The sequence below is a fragment of the Paramisgurnus dabryanus genome, chromosome 14 (genome assembly GCF_030506205.2).
Source record: "Paramisgurnus dabryanus chromosome 14, PD_genome_1.1, whole genome shotgun sequence".
Lineage (NCBI taxonomy): Eukaryota > Metazoa > Chordata > Actinopteri > Cypriniformes > Cobitidae > Paramisgurnus > Paramisgurnus dabryanus.
The window spans coordinates 14884006-14902322 of NC_133350.1; the positions used below are offsets into that span (position 1 = coordinate 14884006).

The window sequence follows — 18317 nt, forward strand, 5'->3', positions numbered from 1 at the left end:
CGTCCCACATGACAGTTTCCCTGATTTCAGTCAGTTAAGCATATTTATAATATATATGGAATGAATGAAACGAGTTGGCACGCATATAGCGGCTGCAGTGCATAACAGAAGAGCAGTGCGTAGAAAAAGACAGCAGCTGTCTTCTACGTTTCTATCAAAAACGAATAAATTATAGTTTTTTATTTAAAATAAAAGCGATTACAAAGGAAATGCTTACTGTTCATTTTTTTATTGTATGGAAAAATCCCACTTAAAGAAACAGACCGCCATTACATTTTTCCTCTCGCGCACCCCCTGGTGGCAGCTCGCGTACCCCTGGGGGTGCGCGTACAACACTTTGGGAATCCCTGATATAGACGGTTTCATTGGACGCACGTGCGCTGACGCGCTACATGTCTGGATCCGAACTTTACTCCCGGTTTCGTTTTTTTTTTTATGGTCTGACTAGTTGCTAAACTGATCTCTTGAACAAATGTCTCGTTAAAAATAACAAATATTTCGGTTTCCTAGGTAATCTATGTGTTGTTTTTTTGTTTGTTATATAAATAAACTACGTTTAAAGAACTTTGTTGTTATTTATTCTTAGCGGAGTTTACCGGAAGTTGCGTGCGGAACACGACAGACGCTTGTTTATGTTGTTACTGCTGAAACCGTCTATAACCACTCCCATCTGTGCTTTTTTGGAATTGCGCTCTCTCGCTAATTTGCCTGTTTAGTAAATCAGGCCTCTAATGTCTTATAATTTGTTAATGGTGTTAAAGATCATTTGACCCACGAAGAAACGTTCAAGCTTTTGATATTAAATAACTGCAAATCCTTACTGGCCCAAGTGATCTTCTGCACTCGTCTTGAGGTTCTTTGAAGGTTATAAATGTCTTCAGATTGGTGAATTATTTATGGGTTATGATCTTATAATATCAGAGATTGAAGAAAGTTTCTATTTGTCTTCATCAACAAACATTCATTTTGTCAAAGGAAAAAAATGAGAGCTTAGGGTTGGGAAACAAACTTTAACTTCTCTAAAGATCCTTATCAGCATTCCCTCCTGTTATGATGAAAGGTGGCATCTAATTTAATGTAATAGCAAATATTCAAGTAATAACTCATTTCTCCTGTCTCTTCATGAATGTATGGAGATGAATTGCAACATTTTGGTCAGATATTTCTTTCAGTGGTACATAAGGTCGTTTGGTTTATGCTAAAATCACATGTCAGAAAGATGGAAAACTGAGAAGGATGAAGCAGATTTTAAGGTTATGGGATCTCTCTGTCAGATCGTATAATGAAGGTGAATTTTCACCACACCGCTCAACTGCTTAAAATGACCTTCAGTGTTATTATTGCTTATATTTAAAGGTTAGGGATTTAAACAAAGGTGTGCTATTACTTTTAAGTAACCGTTTCAGCTGTTGTACACAAACTGTTGTCTTAAAGAGAGACCTGAGCCAAATCTACAGGTCAGATCACAGACAGCTTGACTTTCACATAAATTCTGCTATCTGGATCTAAGTGATGGGAATCACAGATATACACGTGTGATAAATGAATGTAAAAACAGTTGTGCATATCTGCTGTGTTTCTGACAGATCCTTGTCTTTGATTTTCTTCAGTCACAGCACCTGTGATGAGATGATGAGATGTTACACAAAGCATGAACTCTTTTTCTTCACTGTGATTCTTCTAAACACTTCTGACTTCAGCTCAGATCAAACTGAATAACAGACTTCCAGTTGTTAAATGCACATCTGAGCTAGAACTAAAGATACTGTACACAAATCCAAATTGGATTTTGATTGTTCAACACATCTACACTTACAGACTCACTATGTCACGAAATGTATTAGAGGACTCCTAGGCATTGGAGACTTTTACAAATATATAAAACACAGCTCAGAGATCAGAATATCTCAATATAGGATCAGAATATAGGATTGGGAATGTCCTTCACCCAAATCCCAGTGGTCGATGGGGTGTCTGAAGACTGGAGCTGATTTACACAAACAGAGAGCGTTAAACAGATCCATGAGAGAGTTGTTTTAATCCCTCGAAGTGCTCACAGATCTCTCTAACACATGTAAATGGAAAAAACTCTGTGGTGTTGTTTTTGGGCAAACTCTGTTTTGGGTGAGATTTATGTTTCCAGACGTCTCTCAAAGCTCACGATAACTCTTAACAAGCCTTTGATAGCTGAATCAACTGTTCCAGTGTAACGACTAATATCAGATTGACTTAATTGCAGTGTTTCAGTGCACACAGCTGCTCTTTACTCACGGCCGTATCGCATCAACCGACTGCAATGTGCAGCCAAACCCTGTGAGGTCATAATGACATCACTGCATGTTTACTGTAATATGCACCAACATGTGTTAGTTGTAAAATTAAAAGTGTGTAAAAGTTCCCAAATTTGGCTACCAAACTCTCTCTATCTCTCTCTCTCTCTCTCTCTCTCTCTCCTGGTTTTTAATTATTTTGGTGGATAACACTTCTTCAGAAATAGGATATGTATAATATATAAAAGTCTTGTGGGTTAAGTGCAATGTTTCATATCAGGCTCAACTTTTTCTCTGGGTCGTTCTTTCTCGACCGAGGCTTTTTTAATGACTGAACCGCGGTGCAAAAACAACTTCTTTCTTTTGACTAAAGGAAAAGGCGATTAAAAGCCCTTGTGTATCTAAAGTTGCAATCAGCACAGCCGTCTATAAATAGACTCAGAAATGAGCGGTATCTAATATATCTAATCTTTCTCTCTTTCTTGGGCCCCAAATGAATCTCAGATTAAAGGAGGCGAATCACAAAAAGTCATCAAGCTAAATGTTTACAAAATGTATGTAACCTGTAGAGTCATTAACTCTGCTGGAGAAAAGTGTTTCCATGTGGGCAAAACTGGAAATAATTAACATCTATGTTACATCGGCAAAAGCTTTCTCATTATGAACATATGACCCTGTACATGAGACCCAGAACAGAATAAAGAGTTTTTGTTCTGATGTGTGTGTGTGTGTATGCATGCGCTTATGTGTGTGCGTGTGTGTATGTGTCCATGTGCGTGTGCGTGTGTGCGTGCACATGTGTACATACACACAGTCAAAAGTAAGTGTTTATGTAAAGGTCACATACTAGAATAACAGTAAACACATAAAAAATATCATAAATGAAACTAAAAAAATTGTCACAACACAATTTTAAAGAAAGTCATGAATGTAGCCACCTAAAATAAAAATTTTCTTAGCATAATTGAAACTTTTCAGATCTCTATTCTGAGCTCTTATTGGCTGCTTTTTAGGGCCGTGCGATATTGAAGAAATATGCGATAGCATGCTCAATAATGCAATATGCGGTGCGATATTTCTTTCTCTATAATCAATAATAAAAAACGTATATAATCAACACCTTTCAGACATTTTAACAATGTAAACAGTCAAAAAAAAAAATATATATATCATGCACAGTTGCACATGCACGCATATCCCATCTAACATCCATGATGTGCCAGATATATTATCTGCATCGACCTGCATCGACTTTAACCATACATTATTTTTTAAAGTATAAAACAAAATCTCATTTACTGCAAACCACTGCAACATGCACAGTATAACGTCTGCGCTATTTTGTTCATTTCGGTATATTGTACAGACCTACTGCTTTTCCTTTAATTTTCTGTTCAATACAATTAATGTGTTTAATATATTATTTAATATCTTTTTGCACAAAACTTAAGCGCTGTTTAAATAACCCTAAACCTTTGACCAGAATGTGTGTATACAGTCTACATACACACTCATATATATATGCATGTTGCAGAATAAAGGTACATGAAGCACTAAAACATAAAAAACTAAACTTCACTTCCAGCTAAACTTCACTACTCTATCTGTTTTAAGTGCTGCATGTTTTTGTTTGACTGCAGCTGTAGTGCATTACTGTAAATAAACACAATAAAACTGCATCTGCCCTGAAGAGAAGCTCCTCACTGCATCCCAGCGAGAGACTCATTTACAATGAACAGAGAGAGAGAAAATTCCCTTCTCGGGAAGATTAGTGGACGCCCTGTTCCAGTCGGAGGTGGACGCGGTGCAGTTTCGGACACATTTTTCTCTGCCATGCCGTTGACCCCTGGGGTCTCCCGTGAGCTGCTGAGGAGTTACCAGGAGTCCTGCCGCCTGCCTTCGTCAATTATTCACTGTCGCCACTGCGACTTCATCCAGTTGATAAAGGAAACTGTCCTTATCGGTAACCAGCCTCTCTTAAAAAACTATTTACACGAACCGGCCCGCTACCATCCGTCCAGCCCCTCGTCTGCTCTTCGGTTTTGAATAATGCGGCCGCCTCTTCGACATAAAATGCAACATGAGAGAGTGATTTCAGATAAGGCATGTTTTTAAATGGTTATATTAATCAAAGTAGTTTTTCTAGAATGTCATTTTACTGGAGGTACAGGACAAAAGCTTTAAGAGAAACATCTGCGGGTTCAACACGGAGACGATGTGAAGTCATACTGCGTTTAGTTAAGACATACTCAATTACACCTTCAGCTTACCATACATCACCCGTCTAACGTTTAATTCACCCTCGTGCATGCAAGAATACACCTTTAAGTGGTGACTGTATTTACATTTGACCTCATATTGTTTGTGTGAGCTGTGTATGGTGAACGACTCTAAAGATGTTAAGTATCCCGCCTGCAGGATCCCTCAGGGCCGACCCGACTCAGCAGAAAACAGACTTCCAGCACGGCGACAGAGCTCAGCGTGACCATCAATCACCTCACAACACGACAAACTCACTTTCACCATGATGTATGTCGTGAGTCACCAATTCCAGTTAATCAAGTCATTACCCACAAGGCCCTGAGCAACCTCAGCTTTACAGCTTCATATAGCTTTCAGTGCTTCCTATATAAAAATGCATAGATTTTTATATTTATACAGTGAGGTCAAAAAGTCTGAGATCACATTGAACATTTTTTATTTTTGTGTCTTAAGGATTCTGAATGTTTTAAAACAAACACTGTGGCATAAAATGAAAAAGAAACATTTAAATTTGGCCTAATAAAATTGACCACATTTTCTACAAAAGATTTTATTTGTTGGTTTCCATTAAAATTTTCAAGATCATCTCCGATCCTACAGGAAAACATGATCATCTAGTTATTGGGCCCTATTTTAACGATCTGAAACGCAAGTGCGAAGCGCAACGCGCAAGTGAGTTTGTGGGCGGATCTTGGGCGCTGTTGCTATTTTCCCGGCGTGAGAAATAACTCTTGCGCCAGGCGCAAATCAATAAGGGGTTGGTCTGAAGTAGGTTCATTATTCATAGGTGTGGTTTGGGCGTAACGTCAAATAAACCAATCAGAACGCTAGCCAACATTCCCTTTAAACGCAAGGGCGCAAGTTCCATGGCGGGTTGCTATTATTATGACGGATTTACCAGGCGTACGCCAGGAGCGGTTCACAGCCGAGGAGACCGACGTCCTTGTACGGGGGAATCCCACGCTTGCCAGCATAAATCGGGCACGCCGTGTAACGGGAGGTGGATCTGCCTCAGGACTTGACGCCAGCAGAGGACATCGCTGCGTCCACCCTCACCGCTGAAAGGGTTTGGGGGCTTTGAAATCGGACCCAAGAAACGCAAGCAAGGTCCAACCCCAAAGTACTCTTACAAATCAAGTTCATATACATTAAGGTTTCTTATGAAAACATTTTAATTATTATTTACATAAAATAAACGTAATACAGCCACACAACAAAGTTATGAAAATATTTTAATCGTTATTTGCATGAGAATAAATAAAAACTATCACCACAATGCTCACCACTATGATTCCCCTTATCTCGTGTATTAATATTTTTAAGTCTAACAATTTATGATTTGCAAAAATAACTGTTGCATCTGTGTAGATTAGATAAGCAAAGTGTATGCGCGTTGTGCACCCTATACATTATGGTCAAGCATGCGCCCTTAAAATAGCATAATGAACAACGCGCAACGCGCCACTGACTTTAAACTTTTTTTTCTGGTCAGTGGCGCAATTGTTTTTTGAAACTGCAAAATAGCATCAGGGATGGTTTGCGCCGGAACACGCCTCTTTTTTTGCGCTGAACCACCCAGGGAGCGCAAGTTCATTCCCTAGTTTGCCGACGTGCTTCTGTGACGGGAAAAACCCGCTGTGCGCCGGGGCAAAATACGAATGATACATGCGTCACGGACAAAGTCAATTGCGCTGGGTGCAAGATAGAGCCCATTATGTTTATATCAGTCTGAACTAATTTATTCTAAATGCTAAGACATTCATTATGTTCGTTTTCACAGAAACTGTTATGAATGATTATCAAATAAAAAATTATTTGACACATGCAAAATAAAGCATTTAACCATCTCAGACTGTGTAATATTTTTTTCATGAAACCTTCCCCGCACTACACTGCAGGCAAATCTCACTTCTTCAACAAAAAAATAATTGCACTATTGAATAAATGAATAATAATCTATGTAGATATCTGCAATTCAGATTAATACAAAATACTACAAATGCTGCTAGTTATAAAAGCTGATGTTGCCATTGTTTATGATGTATGTGTGAATGGTTTTATAAAGGCAGTACACGTTGCGGTATGCAAACGAGTGCAGAGAACATTCGGACGGTACCGTTTGCCAAGGACGCCGTTCACAAAACAGCGCTCGTATCCTGAACATATTTATAACCTCCACACACGGCGAGAGCTTATACGAAGCGTCCAGTTAAATGCACCGTAGAGAAACCTGGTCGCATTTTAATTGAATACATGCATTGTTTTCCCTTTTAAATCAGGTGACTTCTGCTCGCCTTCATTATACGCAGTCACATTTCCATAGAGGTCTGTGAGAGCGGCCCCGGGCCCCTAACATAAAACAAATGACCAGCTCTCGTGATAAATGGTTCTATTAGCAATCCAGATTGTTAAAGTCAGATATAACGGAGCGGAGGGGCGAGGCGGCCCATTTATTTTCCCACTCCTCACACAAATAGCTTGTTTTTTATGTGTAAATAACATATTAAAAGTCTGCATTAGCCATGTTCTCTGATAGAGAAGAAACTGCTGGAGATAAATAATGCCAGACAGGGTATAAAACAGAGAGCGGTTTAATGGCGGAGGGCCACGGCGTCTTCGCGGTGGGCATGACTTAGGTGACAACATCACCGCAGCCCATTGTAAACTCCGCATTGACCATAAAGCCGTGAACGGGACCGTATATTAAAATCGTCCGCCGTCCCATACTCGAGGGAATGTGATCTCGGGTTCAAGGACCTCGTCTGCCAGATCCCGTACTGCATATTCACTTATCAGAGTCTGCGGGCCGGAATAATAAAGCGGATTAAAGCGATAAGTAATTGCTCTGTCGCAGAGCGCTGGCAAACAGCTGAGGCTCGACTGTGAAAGTGAATAAAGAGACGCTATTGGTTCACGTGACAGCTAAACACTGAACATGCTGAGAGTTTACCATTGAGACACACACTACTACAGAGTTTTAATACTATAATATTTTAGATATTTTAATGCTTACATTAAAGTTTGTGCAGCTTTTAAATATAATAAAAAACCTATAAAAACATCTTTAAATAAATAAACAAAACATACTGAGTCTACAGGGATGTGTTGAGGAAATTTAGCCACAGATTCATTTTAGACCTGGATGAGAGTTAACGTTATTAATTATTAACAAAATAAATAAGTCATTATGATATACATGCAATGTTACAGTAATAAAAACCTTGATTTCCCCCCTTACTTTAAAACAGAGGATTAGTTTGTGGTTCCATACTATTTTTATGAAAACTCAAAAACAATTAAACAAATACAAACTCACTTATATTAAAGAACGAAACCAACATTCTTTCATCATGGTCTTGTCAGGGTTGCCAGATCCACATAACAAAATCAGTCATTCAAAATTAGTCCAAAAGCATCCCAATGACTATTCACATCCCAAATACCAACAACTAATAAACCAAATCCTTAATTTCTAAAGGAAGAAAACATCAACTTGGAAACACCAGTAGCTCAATTTAGAACTCTGCTGAAAGGCAGAGGACCTGGCAACACTGCCTTGCTTTTAACTCTTTAAAAGCATTGACAAGTTATATCGTCAATTCAGAGAAAACATTTCCCTGCCAATGATGCTTTCCTGGTGAGTTTTTACAGTAATCTCTCACCCAATTTATAAAAAATCTGATCTCTAACAAAATTCCTTTACAAAAATGCAATTATTTTCAGCTTTTTGCTTAAAATGTGTTATTTTTAAATAAACCTACCTACCCACTCTCATGTAGATGCGTATAAATCGCACGAAGTGTAAAAATTGTGCAATACATACGGCAAATTCCACTTTGGGGTGCATATGACACGCCAGTCCTTCCCATTCACTTAAACGGCGCATCTTTTTTTGTCATTTTATTTATTGATTTCTCAATTTTTTCTATTTTTAAACCATTTTCGCTTGGGATTAGGGTTAGATTCCAGATTTGCTTAATGAGGTTATATAATATACAGGTTTCTCCAAGTTTTTCTCTATATTTAAGCCATGGTCGCTTGGAGTTGGGGTTAGAATTAGGGTTTGGGTTAGGATGTCATTTTTATATAACAAAAAGTTGTTCTAACCCTAAACCCAAGCAAAAATGGTAAAAAATAGCAAAAACATTGAGAAACCAATAAATAAAATGACAAGAAAAGATGCACCGTTTAAGTGAATGGGAAGGACTGGCGTGTCACCCCAAATTGGAATTTGCAGTATGTATTGCATGATTTTCAAACTTCATGCTATTTAGACGCAACTCCGTGAGACCGAGTTCAACCTACCCATATTTAAGAGGTTATAAAAACAGAACAAACAAAGTTTGAATGAAACTTTTTTTCCATTGTGTTTTTTTGTTTGAAATCCGAGGGTCTGTTTTTCCATTTGATATGTTTGTATGTTTATATATTTATAAAAGAACATTTTCCTGGAAGGCATTTTGTGAAACTTGTGAAAATCAAAGAAATGCTGGCAGGCAACTTTTTAAAAAAGGCTGGTGGGGAATGAGTTAAACAAGCTGATTGTGCTTTGAGAAAAAGCGCCTGATAAACCTGCAGCTCGCGTTGTATGAAGTGGATGTGGTCTGCGCTGTCTGATGGAGGTCTGTTATTTTTGAGGTCTGTTAAATTTGTTAACAAAGAATTTCATAATCGATTATTATCGATTTTATTGATTAGTTAGTGCAGCCCTAATGAAGTCAATTCATTTTTTCGTATGGCAGTGTTTCTTAAACTGGGGGACATGAGATGGTGCCAAGGGACTCAGTTTTATCTCATTTTATTACACGGCTCTCTGGAATGCTTGATTCTGATTGGTCAGTTGAGACATTTGCAGGTTCGTTCTTTTCGAATAATAACCGCTCCAAAATAATAACGCATAGCCGGTACTACTTTTACGAGTACGATCGCTCCGCGCCAATAAAGATTACTGTTTGTTTGGCGCCATCTTGTGACAAACACTGGACAACCACGACACGACACAGAGAGCTTACTGAGACTGAACTTGACAAAATAGAGCATGACAGCTACGAAGCCAACACACAAAAAAATACAGAATGGGCATTAAAACTTCTCAAAGACTGGCTAAAAGAGAAAAAATGGAGACAGACAAGTATGAAGCAGAGGATCTTAATAAGGTATTACGATCATTTTATGCATCTGTGCAAAGTTTCGCGGAAGGATAAAAATGTTAATTTAAAACAAATATGCCAATAAAATGTTTCAAATTCATATTCATGTCCAGTTTTTTTTCTTATGTGACAAGTAGCCGTGTAATAAGCGGGATAATGTAGAGTCAGCCGGTAGTTATCGGGAAATAAGCCCCTTCAGTGTGATACAAGACCCTCTGCTTCGCGTCGGGTCCTGATCACACTGTCGGGGCTTATTTCCCGATAACTACCGGCTGCCTCTACATTATCCCTTACTTATAAAAATATATATATTATAAATACTGTGTAAATAAATCTAAAAATAAGGCTAATTAACAACAGCAGTACATTTTAGCATTTAATATGTTTTGTTTAATTCAAATTCAAAGTTTGAGATTGTTTTATGTCATGAATTTTCTTTTTTGGGGGTGTGGGTGGCAATGGATGCAGCCTACACAAGTGTGGGGGGGGTACATGCCGAAAAGTTTGAGAACCACTGCCTTAAGGGCTTCCATATGTGACTGTTTCTCTCAAATACCTCTGATAATCCTTTAATAAAACACAACCATCTCAGCATCTCTGTCTCTCTTAAACAGAAATGGAGTCCAGGTGCTACTGAAACTGTTTCACTAAACAATTTGTGCTAAATACAGAAACACATGCATGCATGTGCACACACACATATACACACGCACACACACACACACACACATACACATGCACACACACAGCTGTGGGATGGTGGGAAACCCTGAGGGGTGATGGGGGTCTCTGATCCTCTAAACTTAAACAAACTCCCTGCTGAGCGACACCGCAGGGGCCGAATGCACCAGAGAACCTTTTAAAAAACATATGAGCTCAATGATCATTCAGAAAACTGAATCTCCTCATCTAATGTTGTTTTAATGAACATTAACTACGAGCAAATGCTTATGCTCGACATTTAGGACTAAAAACACAAAGTTTTAAGATAAGTAAGTTTCTCCGTTGGTCACTGTTTAATTAGGGCCCGAGCACACCGGGGTGTGAGGACCCTATTGTTCTTCAAGGAGTTATTATTAGGGCCCGAGCACCGAGGAGCAGGCCAGAATGGCCTGCACCGAATGGTGCGAAGCCCTATTGTTTTTGCTCGGATTTATTATTTTTTTTATTTTTTTTTTTTTTATTTTTTTTTTACGTTTCAGGGCAATTTGGGGGCCTTAACATACTCAAAAACTCTTGAAAATTGGCAGAGATGTCAGAGTCGTCGGCCATTAGGACCCGGCAAAGGCTGGAATTCGGGCGTGGTAAGGGCGCTCTGTAGCGCCCCCTGTAATGCAAAAACAAACATTGGGGCACAGATCGGGCAAAAATTTACGCACATGTACGAGATTTGGTACGCATATAGATCTCATCGACCCGAACAACTTTCGCCCTCTAACATTTAAGCTCCGCCCAACAGGAAGTCGGCTATTTTGGATTGTTTAAAAAATGCATGCATTGAACTTTTAAATACTCCTCCTAGAGGATGCATGCGATTGACACCAAACGTGGTGAACATGATGTCGAGACATTGGACTTGCTAAATTGCGAAGGGATTTTTGATATCTCGAACGGTGTTGCCATGGCGAGGCGACAAATTTATGGCGAATTCAGAGAAACAGGAAGTGTCTAATATCTAAGGCAAAAAATATCTTATTGTGATGCCATGCGGGGTGTTTGTTCGTCTGAAGATTCCGATCGCATCAATGTGCCTATTGTGACTCCCGGGTATAGCGCCACCACCAGGCGCCAGGAAGTGTGTCAGTCATAAAGCTGGATTTTTTTGACAGTTCCATGCGATGTTCTTTTAAATACTCCTCCTAGGATTTTCATGCGATTGACATGAGAATTGGTCAACATGATGCCAAGACATTGTAGATGATAAATTGCGAAGGGATTTTTGATACCTCAAACGCTGTTCCCATGGCAACCTGTCAAACTTTACTTTCATTTTGAAGGCATATTTAAACCTTACATCTGCGTGTGGTAAACTTTTAAATACTCCTCCTGAGGAAATAATGTGATTGACTCCAGAAGTGGTCAACATAATGCTGAGACATTGTAGATGATGAATTGTGAAGGGATTTTTGATATCTCAAACGCTGTTCCCATGGCAATGCGTCAAACTTTACTTTCATTTTAAAGGCATATTTAAGCCTTTCAGTTGATGCCGATGTTCTTTTAAATACTCCTTCTAGAATAATCATGCAATTGACACCAAAAGTGGTCAACATAATGCCGAGACATTGTAGATGATAAATTGCGAAGGGATTTTTGATATCTCGAACGCTGTTCCCATGGCAACCTGTCAAACTTTACTTTCATTTTAAAGGCATATTTAAGCCTTACAGTCCCATGCGATGTTCTTTTAAATACTCCTTCTAGGATTTTCATGCGATTGACACCAAAAGTGGTCAACATGAAGCCGAGAGATTGTAGATGATAAATTGCGAAAGGATTTTTGATATCTCAAACGCTGTTCCCATGGCAACGCGTCAAAGTTTACTTTCATTTTAAAGGCATATTTAAGCCTTTCAGCTGACACCGATGTTCTTTTAAATACTCCTTCTAGGATATTCATGCGGTTAACACCAGAAGTGGTCAACATGATGCTCAGACATTGTAGATGATAAATTGCGAAGGGATTTTTGATATCTCAAACGCTGTTCCCATGGCAACACGTCAAACTTTACTTTCATTTTGAAGGCATATTTAAGCCTTACAGTTGTATGCAGTTAACTTTTAAATACTCCTTCTAGAATAATCATGCAATTGACACCAAAAGTGGTCAACATGATGCCGAGACATTGTAGATGATAAATTGCGAAGGGATTTTTGATATCTCAAACGCTGTTCCCATGGCAACGCGTCAAACTTTACTTTCATCTTGAAGGCATATTTAAGCCTTACAGTTGTATGCAGTTAACTTTTAAATACTCCTTCTAGGATATTCATGCGGTTAACACCAGAAGTGGTCAACATGATGCCGAGACATTGTAACTGATAAATTGCGAAGGGATTTTTGATATCTCAAACGCTGTTCCCATGGCAATACCGCAAACTTTACTTTAATTTCTGGCATATTTAAGGGTCTTGACGTGCTTAGATTAACCTAAAAGTTGGCACACACATCAGAGTTATCGGCTGTTAAGTGTGCACAAAAAGGTCAGACATAGGCGTGTCTCTTAAGTGGCTCACTAGTGCCCCCGTTTGTTTAAAATGTGGGGTTTCTTTTACCTACAGTCCCCAAATGGGTCAGTAACAACATTAAATAGCCCAATGATATTTACCCACTTGATGCCCTTGCCCACCGTGCATCGTTTTCTCGGACGCACCGTGTAGCGGTAAAAAAACGTGCGAGGGCCCGCCATTGCTGCTTGCAGCTATATTTATTTTTATTATTTTTTTTTTTTTTTTTTTTTTTTTTTTTTTTAACACTTTTGGACTTTTTGGGGGCCTTAACATACTCGAAAACTCTTGAAAATTGGCACAGACGTCAGAGTCGTCCGTCATCGCAGAAATCCAAAGGCTGGAACACGGGCGTGGCACAGGGGCTCTGTAGCGCCCCCTGTAATGCAAAAAAAAACATTGATGCACAGATCGGGCAAAAATGTACGCACATGTACGAGACTTGGTACGCTTATAGATCTCATCGACCCGAACAACTTTCGCCCTCTAACATTTAAGCTCCGCCCAACAGGAAGTCGGCTATTTTGGATTGTTTAAAAAATGCATGCGTTGAACTTTTATATACTCCTCCCAGGGGATTCATGCGATTGACACCAAACGTGGTGAACATGATGTCGAGACATTGGACTTGCTAAATTGCGAAGGGATTTTTGATATCTCGAACGGTTCTGCCATGGCGAGGCGACAAAGTTGTGGCGAAATCAGAGAAACAGAAGTGTCTAATATCTAGGGCAAAAAATGTCTTATTGTGATGACACGCGGGGTGTTTGTTCGTCTGAAGATTCCGATCGCATCGATGTGCCTATTGTGACTCCCGGGTATAGCGCCACCACCAGGCGCCAGGAAGTGTGTCAGTCACAAAGCTGGATTTTTTTTGACAGTTCCATGCAATGTTCTTTTAAATACTCCTTCTAGGATTTTCATGAGATTGACACCAGAAGTGGTCAACATGATGCCGAGACATTGTAGATGATAAATTGCGGAGGGATTTTTGATATCTCAAACGCTGTTCCCATGGCAACGCGTCAAACTTTACTTTCATTTTAAAGGCATATTTAAGCCTTTCTGTTGCATGCAGGAAACTTTTAAATACTCCTTCTAGGATTTTCATGAGATTGACACCAAAAGTGGTCAACATGAAGCCGAGAAATTGTAGATGATAAATTGCGAAGGGATTTTTGATATCTCAAACGCTGTTCCCATGGCAACGCATCAAACTTTACTTTCATTTTAAAGGCATATTTAAGCCTTTTAGTTGACGCCAATGTTCCTTTAAATACTCCTTCTAGAATAATCATGCAATTGACACTAAAAGTGGTCAACATGATGTCGAGACATTGTAGATGATAAATTGCGAAGGGATTTTTGATATCTCAAACGCTGTTCCCATGGCAACGCGTCAAACTTTACTTTCATTTTAAAGGCTTATTTAAGCCTTTAAGTTGATGCCGATGTTCTTTTAAATACTCCTTCTAGAATATTCATGAGATTGACACCAGAAGTGGTCAACATGATGTCGAGACATTGTAGATGATAAATTGCGAAGGGATTTTTGATATCTCGAACGCTGTTCCCATGGCAACGCGCCAAACTTTACTTTCATTTTAAAGGCTTATTTAAGCCTTTCAGTTGACGCCGATATTCTTTTAAATACTCCTTCTAGAATATTAATGAGATTGACACCAAAAGCGGTCAACATGATGCCGAGACATAGTAGATGATAAATTGCGAAGGGATTTTTGATATCTCAAACGCTGTTCCCATGGCAACGCCCCAAACTTTACATTTATTTCAGGCATATTTAGGACTCTTGGCGTGCTTAGATTAACCTAAAAGTCGGTACAAACATCAGAGTTGTCGGCTGTTCAGAGTGGACAAATAGGTCAGACAAAGGCGTGTCTCTTTAGTGGCTCACTAGCGCCCCCGTTTGTCTAAAATGTGGGGTTTTTCTTTTACCTACAGTCCCCAAATGGCTCAGTAACAACATTAAATAGCCCACTGATGTTTACCCACTTGATGCCCTTGCCCGCCGTGCATCGTTTTCTCGGACGCATCGTGTAGCGGTAAAAAAACGTGCGAGGGCCCGCCATTGCTGCTTGCAGCTATATTTATTATTATTTTTCTCCGACTTCAGCGGGACTTTAGAGGGCCTAAACATACTCAAAAACTCATGAAATTTTGCACGGATGTCAAGAGTGATGAAAATTTACATGTGGTGTAGGCTTTGGAATTAGGCGTGGGAAAACGGCTCCATAGCGCCACCTACAAATTTTCAACGAAGCAGCCCTCGGACTGTGTTTAACATACAATTACGAAATTCGGTACGCTTCTGTAGCATGACAAGACCTACAAAAAAGTCTCTTGGAGCGAAGCCGTAAACCAAACAGGAAGTCAGCTATTCTGAGTTATTTTTGTGATTTGGGCGCAGTTTTTGTCATTTCCAGGCGTCATACTTTAACTAACTCCTCCTACAGTTTTCGTCGGATCATCTTCATATTTGGGGAGTGTCATCTTAAGGCCTTTGTGATGCTAAATTGCGAAGGATTTGACTCTACGTAAAAATTTGTGTCGGTTCTGGCCCGACAAAGTTTGATGTTTTCCGATGAAACAGGAAGTTGCTGGAACTCATGCATACAGTGTCCGATCTGTCCCAAATTTCACATGATTGCTAAGAGTCCTGACCTGAACACATCTACATAACAATTTTCATTTATAGCCATAGCGCCACCAGCTGGCAACCTGAAGGAACATGTTTTAGCGCCACTTTCAAATATTCAATGCAGCAGCCCTTGGACTGTGTTTAACTTACATGTACGAATTTCGGTATGCTCATGTATTATTACAAGCCCTACAAAAAAGTCTCTTGGAGCAACGCCCTACACCAAACAGGAAGTCAGCTATTTTGAATTATTTCTCAGATTTTGGCTCAGTTTTTCTCATTTCCAGCAGTCATACTTTAACTAACTCCTCCTACAGTTTTCGTCGGATCATCATCATATTTGGCGAGTCTCATCTTAAGGCCTTTGTGATGCTAAATTGCGAAGGATTTGATTCTATATTAAAATTTGTGTCGGTTCTGGCCCGACAAAGTTGGATGTTTCGCTATGAAACAGGTTGCTGGAACTCAGGCATACAGTGTCCGATCTGTCCCAAACTTCACATGATTGCTAAGAGTCCTGACCTGAACACATCTACATGTCAATAGTCACTTATGGTTATAGCGCCACCAGCTGGCAACAGGAAGTGACATGTTTACACTGATTATGCAATGTCCGATCTGTCCCAAACTTCACATGATTAATAAGAGTCCTGGACTTGAACACATCTACATGTCAATAGTCACTTATGGTTATAGCGCCACCAGCTGGCAACAGGAAGTGACATGTTTACACTGATTATGCAATGTCCGATCTTTCCCTAACTTCACATGATTAATAAGAGTCCTGGACTGAACACATCTACATGTCAATAGTCACTTATGGTTATAGCGCCACCAGCTGGCAACAGGAAGTGACATGTTTACACTGATTATGCAATGTCCGATCTTTCCCTAACTTCATATGATTAATAAGAGTCCTGGACTTAACACATCTACATGTCAATAGTCACTTATGGTCATAGCGCCACCAGCTGGCAACAGGAAGTGACATGTTTACACTGATTATGCAATGTCCGATCTTTCCCTAACTTCATATGATTAATAAGAGTCCTGAACTGAACACATCTTCATGTCAATAGTCACTTATAGTTATAGCGCCACCAGCTGGCAACAGGAAGTGACATGTTTACAATGATTATGCAATGTCTGATCTGTCCCAAACTTTACATAATTGACAAGAGTCCTGGACTGAACACATCTACATGCCAATAGTCACTTATGGCCATAGCGCCACCTGCTGGCAACAAGAAGTAACATGTTTTACACTGATTATTCAAAGTCAGATCTGCCCTACATTTTACATGATCAATAAGAGTCCTGGACTGAACACATCTACGTGCCAATATTTACATGTAGTCACTCATACTCTCATACACTTTTAAATGGTTCACCTATGTTTACATGCTTAAATGCCTATTTACTACTGTTCCCTTTAATTCTTATGCCACGGCGTGGCGGTGTCATGTGTGCGAGGGCCCTTCCATCACTGCTTGCAGTTTTAATATTTATTTTGCATCCCTCCAGACAGCAAAAAAATAAATATTGTTCTTATTGTAATCACAAATGTCCCAATTTCATGAAACTCTTTGATAAACAATTAATGGCCGCTTTAAATAATGGCAGGCCACCAAAGTCTTTCATTAATATGAAAAAATGCCAGAAAGTTTATTACCATTTCAAAGGTGGAGCTTCAGCAGCATCTCAGCGGCTCTCAGATGTCATCAAATAATTCATTACATTTAGACTCCAGAGGTCAGAAGACGCTCCTTCAGTCTCATTATAGACAACTTTTATCACTTGTCCACAGATATGTTTAAAACATTATCTCTCTCTCTCGCTCTCTCTCTCTCTCTCTCTCTCTCTCTCTCTCTCTCATACTCATATCATTTACAAACAGACCAGAGAGCAGATATTACACCAGCAAAAGTGGTCAAAAATGGACAACCTATCAACTATTTCTCCTGCAACAGAAAGCAAATTGAGACCTTTGCTTAATTCTCCTAAAAACACACCTCAGTAATCTCACAGGTGTCTAGAGTTTCAGATAAAATTTGTGCCAAACGGTCTTGACCCTTAGCCAAAGATCTCAAATCCGCTCAGTTTATCATCAGATTCTTATAAGATTAAATCATTTGAGCTGTGCTAAACCTCTTAAATCTAACTGTGTTTGTGTCTTTTTACCTCTGAAATGATGTGAGAAACATCTGAGACCGAGCTGACACTATATGAAATATATCTGACCTGAGCCATCCCCGTCTCATCTCACTGCCACAAGAGCTACAGTACTTTATTGTAAAAAAAAAAGATTGATTTTAGCTCCAAATAAGCTGGAAAGGCTCTCGGCACAGCGTTGATGGAGAAAACTTGTTCAGGATTTATGATCTTAAATTCAAGTTTCATCTAAACCTCTGCTATAATTTCTCCCCGCAGTTAAAATGTAATGTATTAATCATGTAAAAGTTAAAATCACACTTTATAAATAATGCCATTCATCTGTCTGCTCTCCACCGTGTGGCCTATTTTTCTGCTCCTTTCTTGAACAAATCATGGATTTCTATTTTCTTTACAATGGCAGGCCACCAAATTCTCTCATGAATCTGTAAAACCTCAAGATCACGAGTGATGATATTACCATTTCAAAGCTTAACGGAAGGACCACATCATCCACGGCTGCCATTTTAACTAATTTATAACGTTTATACTCTGGAGGTCTTTCAGCATCATTATTCTTCACTTTTATCAGCCTTC

The 18317-nt window shown here is 39.3% G+C and overlaps 1 protein-coding gene across 1 annotated transcript in view; it reads right to left on the reverse strand.

The window, feature by feature from the left end:
* gli2b (GLI family zinc finger 2b) overlaps positions 1-18317 on the reverse strand; it is a 67313-nt gene that overhangs the window by 38658 nt on the left and 10338 nt on the right. The window lies entirely within an intron of this gene.